This window comes from Bos javanicus, chromosome 4 (assembly GCF_032452875.1).
Source record: "Bos javanicus breed banteng chromosome 4, ARS-OSU_banteng_1.0, whole genome shotgun sequence".
Taxonomy (NCBI): domain Eukaryota; kingdom Metazoa; phylum Chordata; class Mammalia; order Artiodactyla; family Bovidae; genus Bos; species Bos javanicus.
Genome location: NC_083871.1, coordinates 25,952,709 through 25,961,230, shown reverse-complemented (window position 1 = coordinate 25,961,230; position 8,522 = coordinate 25,952,709).

The window sequence follows — 8,522 nt, the reverse complement described above, 5'->3', positions numbered from 1 at the left end:
AGGGACGCCTCCCTTTTACAAAAGTGTACATTTTTGGAAAATACCTAAAACATGACATCAGTTCATCCTACTGATAAAGCACTATCTTAGTTACTGGGCTTAGTGGGCTCATGTGAATATAGTTATAATAATAATGGAACTAATACTAATGGGGAAGTCATCAAACATCATTTTAAAACATTTATTTTTTCTTCCAAAAAAAAAAAGCAACTCTCATTGACATTATACATTGCCATGGATAAAACAGACAGCTAGTAGGAAGCTGCTGCACAGCACAGGGTGCTCAGCTCGCGGCTCTGTGATGACCTAGGCGGGTGAGACTGTGGGGGTGAGAGGGAAGCTCAAGAGGAAGGGCATCTATGTACACAGATAGCTTATAGATTCACACTGTCGTATAGCAAAAAAAAAAACAAAAAAACTAAACATTGTAAAGCAATTATATTCCAAATTGAAATAAATTTTTAAAAATAAGAAAAAGAAAGCAACTCTCTATACTGTCTTATTTCCAGTAACTATAAGAAAGTCCGATAGCCACATGTTTGGAAAGATACTATCTATTTTTCTGTCCCTTTTCATGTTTTCTCTAATTTTCATAACTCTGTAAGATGAACATTATTTCTATTTACATTAATAATTCATTTGGCTACTAATCAAGTACGTGAACTCAGACACCAGGTCTCTAGAGTATAAGGGCAACTAGAGGCTGTTCAGGAGAGGACAAAGGGTCCATGATCACTGATCCTTAAGTGACTCCTCTAATATACTAAACCATGACAACTGTTAAGGAAATGTGACAAGGTTAGAGAGCACATTATAAAATACATGATTAAAAATCAAAAAAAGAAGATTCCCTTCTCAAGTTCTTGCTTTCCCTCCGTTAGCACTGGAGAACCAGTTTCCCATTCTGCCTCCTCATGAGATCCCTGTTTCAAGCTGTTAGAACCAGCCTCTCCTTCGGTAGGACTTCCACTCTTCACCTCCGTGTATGATGCCTCCCTGAGTGGGAAAAATACATAATCTATATTCAAAAGATCAAAGTTTGAAACCAGGCTCTGTCACCATGAGCTTGGGCAAGTCACTGAATCTATCTTGGGTTCAATTTAAGTGCAGTAAACTGTAGCTTTTGGCCCAAGATGGCAACCTAGTAAGTCTACATTCTTCTAAACTCTCCTTTGAATGGAGTAGGGAAAAGACTATACCTCCTTGTAAACCAGCAGTCCCCAGTCTTTTTGACACCAGGGACCAGTTTCGTGGAAGACAGTTTTTCCATGGACCAGGGTAAGGGGGTATGGTTTTAGGATGACTCAAATGCATTACATTTATTGTGTATGCATGCTAAGTTGTTTCACTCACATCCGACTCTTTGCAACCCAATGGACCATAACCCGCCAGGCTCCTGTATCCATGGGATTCTCCAGGCTAGAATACTGGAGTGGGATGCTGTGCCCTCCTCCAGGGGATCTTCACAACTCAGGGATGGAACCTGCATCTGTTATATCTACCTGCACTGGCAGGCAGGTTCTTTACCACTAGTGCCACCTGGGGAGCCCACATTTATTGTGCACTTTATTTCTATCATTACACCAGGTCCACCTCAGACCATCAGGCATTAGATCTCAGAGGTTGAGGACCTCTGTTACAAACTATAGAAAGGCATACTTACTCAAACTGAAAATTCAAAGAATCTAAGGTAATACAGGCAGGATCAGAGTGAGAAAGGACTGGTATGCCCATAATCTAAAACATATAAAGCAAAGCTTTCAGGGGCAGAAGGGAAGGGCCCCCTCCAGCAGCTCTGCAGTGGGGCCTAAAAATAAGGCTAAGTCACGGGATGGTGGGTGGGAGTAACTTTCAACTTTGCTGGAGTTTCTAGGAAGTGCAATAAAACATGGAGTCTTCATAGAGTGGGGGGCCCCAAAGGCACTCAGAGTATAAATCAGGCAAGACACTGACTTAAGAAAGTGACGTCATTCCCAGGGTTTAGTATCTGGCTGCACACACCTCTGCAAAGGCATCTTGGCTTGTATACACTGCAACAAGATTTGCAGTCATACACAGAACACTTTGAAAACAGAAAGGAGGTTTATAATTGAAAAGTGTGACTGCTAACTTTTTAACTGTAATAGAAGCAATAAATAATAAATTGAATACGACAGGAATCAAATCAACAAGTTAGAAAGCAATCTTGAGAAATTCAGGCCTCCGAGGAAGAGGCTAAAGAGATGAAAATCATCAAGGACACATGGGTAACAGTATCTGAAATTCAGTATGTGCAAAACAAGTTTTCCAGAAAGAAAAACATAAACAGAATGAAAAGCAATACCCAGCTACAGAGCAAGAGAAAACACTTCTAGGAACTCAGTGCAGGCTTAGGTGTTTACATTAAACAAATTTATCGAGTCCTCAGCAAAATTAGGGAGTAGAAATTTATAATACTTTTTTTTTTTTTTTCAATGTTAAGAACAAGCAAAAGACTCGCACAAGTATCTGGACAGAAAAATAAAGTCAGACAGTACAGTCAGACTGGCCTCAAATCTTTCCTCTACATGTAACAGAAAATGCTGTACACTAAACAAGCAGAACATTAAACAGCTACATCTAGAATTTACTAAACCACCAATAACTCAACATCCAAGCAAGCTCTCATTACCATAAGAGTAACAGACATTTTAGATTTACACAGATCAGTAAATATCACCCACACACCATTGCTCTAAAATACCACAAAACAAAGAATTCTGATGAGAAAGATAAGACAAAACAGAAACGTCATAAGAAATGAAACCAATATAACTAAATGTCAAAAATGGTCAAAAGTTTTCCTATAAAACAAATAAATGCTAAATAATTTTGTCAACTAGGATGCTGTTCACTAAAAGTAACAGGACACTGACTCAGCTATTTTAAACAATAAGATATATATATCTAGAATGAGCCCTAAATTTCAATGGCTCCAAACTGGTTAAAACGATGATGATGATGTTTACACACACACACACTTTCCATCAGTATCAGGCTCTTTTAAGATATAGCCACTTTGTCCTCCTTAACCACCCTCATGATACCAAGTCGGCTGCCACGGTTCCATGTATTACATCCAAATGTGACGATATACAGTGAAAAAAGGAGACATCTTTTTTACATTTATTCATTATCATTAATAAAAAAAAAAAACTTTCCCTAGACTTCCCCTCCTAGTTCTCTGGCCAGAATCCCGTCACAAGTTTATGCTAAAACCAAGGCTGGTTGAGAATGGGACCACCATGACTGGGTTAAAACAAACTTGGAGTTCTCAACATCAGCACTTTCGCCATTTGGGGCTGGATAAGTCTTTGCTGTGAGAGCCATCGTGTGCATTACAGGGTATTTCAAATCATCTTTGGCGGTTACTCACTAGATGCCAGCAGCAATCCCTCTCAGTTCAGTCGCTCAGTCATGTCCGACTCTTTGAGACCCCATGGATTGCAGCACGCCAAGCTTCCCTGTCCATCACCAACTCCCAGAGCTTGCTCAAACTCATGTCCATTGAGTCAGTGATGCCATCCAACCATCTCATCCTCTGTTGTCCCCTTCTCCTCCCTCCTTCAATCTTTCCCAGCATCAGGGTCTTTTCCAATGAGTCAGTTCTTCACATCAGGTGGCCAAAGTATTGGAGTTTCAGCATCAGTCCTTCCAATGAATATTCAGGACTGATTTCTTTTAGGATGGACTGGTTGGATCTCCTTTCAGTCCAAGGGACTCTCAAGATTCTTCTCCAAGACACAGTCCAAAAGTATCAATTCTTTGGTGCTCAGCTTTCTTTATAGCCCAACTCTCACATCCATACATGATTCCTGGAAAACCATAGCTCTGACTAAATGGACTTTTGTCTGCAAAGTAATGTCTCTGCTTTTTAATATACTGTCTAGGTTACTCATAGTTTTTCTTCCAAGGAACAAGTGTCTTAATTTCATGGCTGCAGTCACCATCTGCAGTGGTTTTGGAGCCCAAGAAAATAAAGTCTGTCACTGTTTCCATTGTTTTCCCATCTATTTGCCATGAAGTGATGGGACTGGATGCCATGATCTGTTTTTTGAATGTTGAGTTTTAAGTCAACTTTTTCACTCTCCTCTTTCACTTTAATCAAGAGGCTCTTTAGCTCCTCTTCGCTTTCTGCCACAAGAGTGGTGTCATCTGCATATGTGAGGTTATTGATATTTCTCCCAAAATCTTAATTCCAGCTTGTGCTCTTGCTTCTTCAATATTCTTGCCTTGAGAACCCCATGAACAGTATGAAAAGGCACCCTCTCCAGTTGTGTCAATGAAAAATGTCTCTAGACAGTGCAGATGGTTTAAAGTCATGGGAATAGAGTAATCAAGAGTTCCCTTTGGGGCTACTTGTGAAGTCTACCCCTCCTAAATATATAGCCATACAGAGCCAAGGCAATATCTGAACTAACAAGTTTCTTTCAGAAAAGAGACTTGTATTAGAGAAAATAACCTTAAGTAAGCAATTAACAGTATTTAGTTCAGTAATCCTGTAAAAGGGATATGTGCGTTAGTCGCTCAGTCACGTTCAACTCTTTGGGACCCCATAGCCTGAAGCCCACCAGGCTTCTCTGTCCATGGAATTCTCCTGGCAAGAATACTGGAGTGGGTAGCCATTCCCTTCTCCAGGGATCAAACCTGGGTCTCCTGCATTGCAGGCAGATTCTTTACCATCTCAGTCACCAGGGACATAAGCAAATGTAACACAAAATTAAAATCTTGTATTATCTGAAACAAAACAGAGGAAAGATGAACGAAGAGCTTTAGCAGGCCTGAGGATGCTAGTACCTTGTTTACTCATCAAGCACACAAAAAATCAGTCCCTATTAGAAGAACTATAATATGCAATTTACTTGCCTTAAAGAAATTTATCTTTGAATATTAATTTTCATTGTGGATCTGTATGTACAATATTTAGCCCTAAGAACCGTGACCAAGAACTGGCTATGTGAAGGGGAAGATCAGCGGTATCCTTTTCAGGGAACACGCCTCAATTAATTCCTTTTGAAGTTATACTCAAAGATGTATGCTTCCCCTAGAAACCTAATTTATTCCTTGTCTTGGTGCTTTCACCACTGCAGCTTATAAATATAATTTAGATTTTACAGATCAAACCATAAGCTGTGAAACTCTTATTTATCCTATTACAAACCTTATGTTTGCTCTCTTAAGACCCTTCGTCCTCTAATCTCATGATAATAAGGCCATATCTGCACTTTCTCCAGTTTTTCAAATGAAGCCAGCTCTCCTAATATGATCCAAGAGCTCTGCCCCCATCCACCCCAGACCCATTGGTTACTTCTCTCCTTCCCTGGGTCTGTGACTCACTCACTCTTCTTTCTTCTTCCTACTCTCTGTATCTGTTCTTCATCCATTTGAAAACTCTTCTTAGATTCCTCTGAAGTCATGCCATGGCTGCCTCCCAATTCCGCACATTCCACTATAACTTCATCCACAATTTCCAAAACAGGTTCTCTCCAAACTAGATCTGGGGACCCAAGCGACCAGTCTAGGTCTCAGATCTCCCTCCATCAGAGGAAAAATGTGTTGTCTCTTTGTAGGCGGAGAAGGCAATGGCAACCCACTCCAGTACTCTTGCCTGGAAAATCCCATGGATGGAGGGGCCTGGTGGGCTGCAGTCCATGGGGTCGCTAGGAGTCAGACACGACTGAGCAACTTCACTTTCACTGTTCACTTTCATGCACTGGAGAAGGAAATGGCAACCCACTCCAGTGTTCTTGCCTGAAGAATCCCAGGGACGGGGAGCCTGGTGGGCTGCCGTCTATGGGGTCACACAGAGTCCGACACAACTGAAGCGACTTAGCTGCAGCAGCAGCAGAACATTTTTATGGATGATAAGGAAAAAGGTTGCCTTCAAAGTTTACAGGTAAGAGCCTTAACTGAAGGACTGAATTGTAATGCAAAAGCAACCTTTGTAATTTTAATCTTATGTAGCCCACAGGACAAGTACTAAAGAATAAATCCCATTTATATCCGTACTGTGAAAACACTGCGTGTTTATCAAGTGTTTAATTGTAGCAGCCTCCAAGTTCAGAGACTTAAGATACTTAATGGAAATGAAAGGGGTATTGTTTTGCATTGGGAAATGTAACTGCTCTTGACAGAGCAAGAATCTGCAGACACTGACCGTGAGAAGTTCATAAACACACTATGCTTTTAAATGTCTGACATAAATTAACATGGCTCAATAACAAATTCTGGAGATACCTATTCCTTTAAAGTAAAGGTGCTTTTTTCTAGAAATCAATATTTTTAAAATAAATATTTGCCTCTACAGGATTTAGAACATAAAGACATATAAACATTTTCCACAGTAGATTCTTTTCTCTTTGAAACTGGTTTCAAAACTTCCTCTTCTTCTATGGCACAGTATTCAGTATTATTAAATGAAAAAGAGAGAATTAGAAATATTGATAGAATGGCAATATTTGTTCTAAAATAAAAAATACATAGATATATACAAAGATGATAGATAATAAGTGGAATGGGGACATGCTTGAATATTGAGAAAATACTTCTAGAAAAAAGCTGAAGAAGCTGATAATAATTATTGCCCTAAGAAGATGGAAAATGGAGACCTACTTCCGACTGTCAATATATTTGTACTGTTTATTTTTTATATATCCTCAGAGAAAGACAACTGAAACACAGAGAGACCGACACACAAATGCATGTGCACACACACAAAATAGACAGATATTCCTAATTCTACATTCAATTTATGATTTATGTGACCTATTAATCTTTTCAAAATATAGGTCACTGCCCTTAAAAGAATTAACAAGGGTAGACTATCTTGACTGATTAAAAGTCTTTTAATTAGATAAATGTATATACTATTCCCAAATGGAATGAAATGGTGGTGAAGAAATGACTTGAAACAAAACCTAAAAAAAGGTATTTAGGATTTTTCAACAAAACTAAATTATAAGATTAAAAATATCACATGCCATTGAAGTAAATCTTCTCAATTTAACAGATAACCAAGCAACAACAGAAAGAGTTATTTTCTTAAAAACAGTATGGTCTACAGAGAAGTAGCAGTTGAAGCTGATGACAATCCTAAATATACTAATCATAAGGGCAACTTTAAAGTTGATTGCAGGCAATGTTATGAAAAAATATAAGATCACACTGAAAAATAAAGACCAATAATACCAGAAAAACCTTCAGAAAAATACCAACCACCTGGTATATGAGACAAGTATACTTAAGAAACTGATTAATGCTTATTAAAGAATTTTAAAAATTTTTGCTATAATGTACATACATTTTAAGTATTTTTACTTTAGAGAAAAATCTTCAATAGAACTATTTGTGATCTACTGTGCAATAAAACCAATTTTGGCAGACGTGTATATGTTGCAAAATATCATCTAAAATTACCTAATTCCAATGACCTTTATTACCTGCTTTTACTCTCAACGGTGGCCTAGTTTACAAGATAAACTACATGGTCACACTCGTAGGGAAGAAACAATGGCACTGATCAGCTCACACACCTTGGGACCTCATTCCATTACTCCTCAAGTAGCTGACTTTCCTATTCTCACTATTAAAACAGATCATCTCTGAGGCATTTAACAGCGATGTTCTCAGAATGTTTTAAGATTTTTCTATAAACCACTACCAGTCAAGAACAAGGTGAAAGCTCTCCCACTCTACTAAGAGGAAAACTTAAGGATGACTGCCCAGCTGTTTCTCTGCTTATAAGTACTGGATGTAAAATGAACACTATACCTCAGGTTTCTGAATCTTCAGCAGGAAGGGTTCTATTTCAAAACCATGTTCCAAGGAAGGTTCCCTTTGAGGATTCTATAGAAAAAAGAAAGTACAATTAAATGAATACATGAGTCAGAAGTATACTAAAAGAATAATAGAACCTGGCTACGTGGGGTTTCTCTTAGGATCACAAGGAAAATTTAGCAGGAAAACTATAAACTTACTATACAAAAGGAATACATTTACCATATAAATTTACTATCTCATATACATACATATGTCTTCATAAAATAAAACTGAACCTTCCTGCCTGTAAGAGACATGATGTAGGAACAATGACTACTTTCTTAATATAATAAAATCAAGCCAGTACTATATCCAAAGTTAAAATACTAGAAGGACACTCTTTAATGTCAGAAGATAACCACCACCTCCACTCTTTAGCAGTACATTTATTAATATAGTGAATAATCAAAAAAAAAAAAGAGAGAGAAAGACAGGGAGGGAGGGAGGAAGACAAAAATTTGTTGAACAACCACCTAAAGATCAGCCAACTTTTTCTATAAAAGACCTGAGAGTAAATACTTTAAGACTTCACGGGTCATACAGTCCCTGTTTCAGCACTGCACTTCTTTGTTAGAATGCAAAAGTAACCAGACACAATAGCAAGGCAATGGACATGGTTGTGCTTCATCCAGTCATTTCTATTTATAGACACTGACATTTGAATTTCATACAATTTTCACATGTCA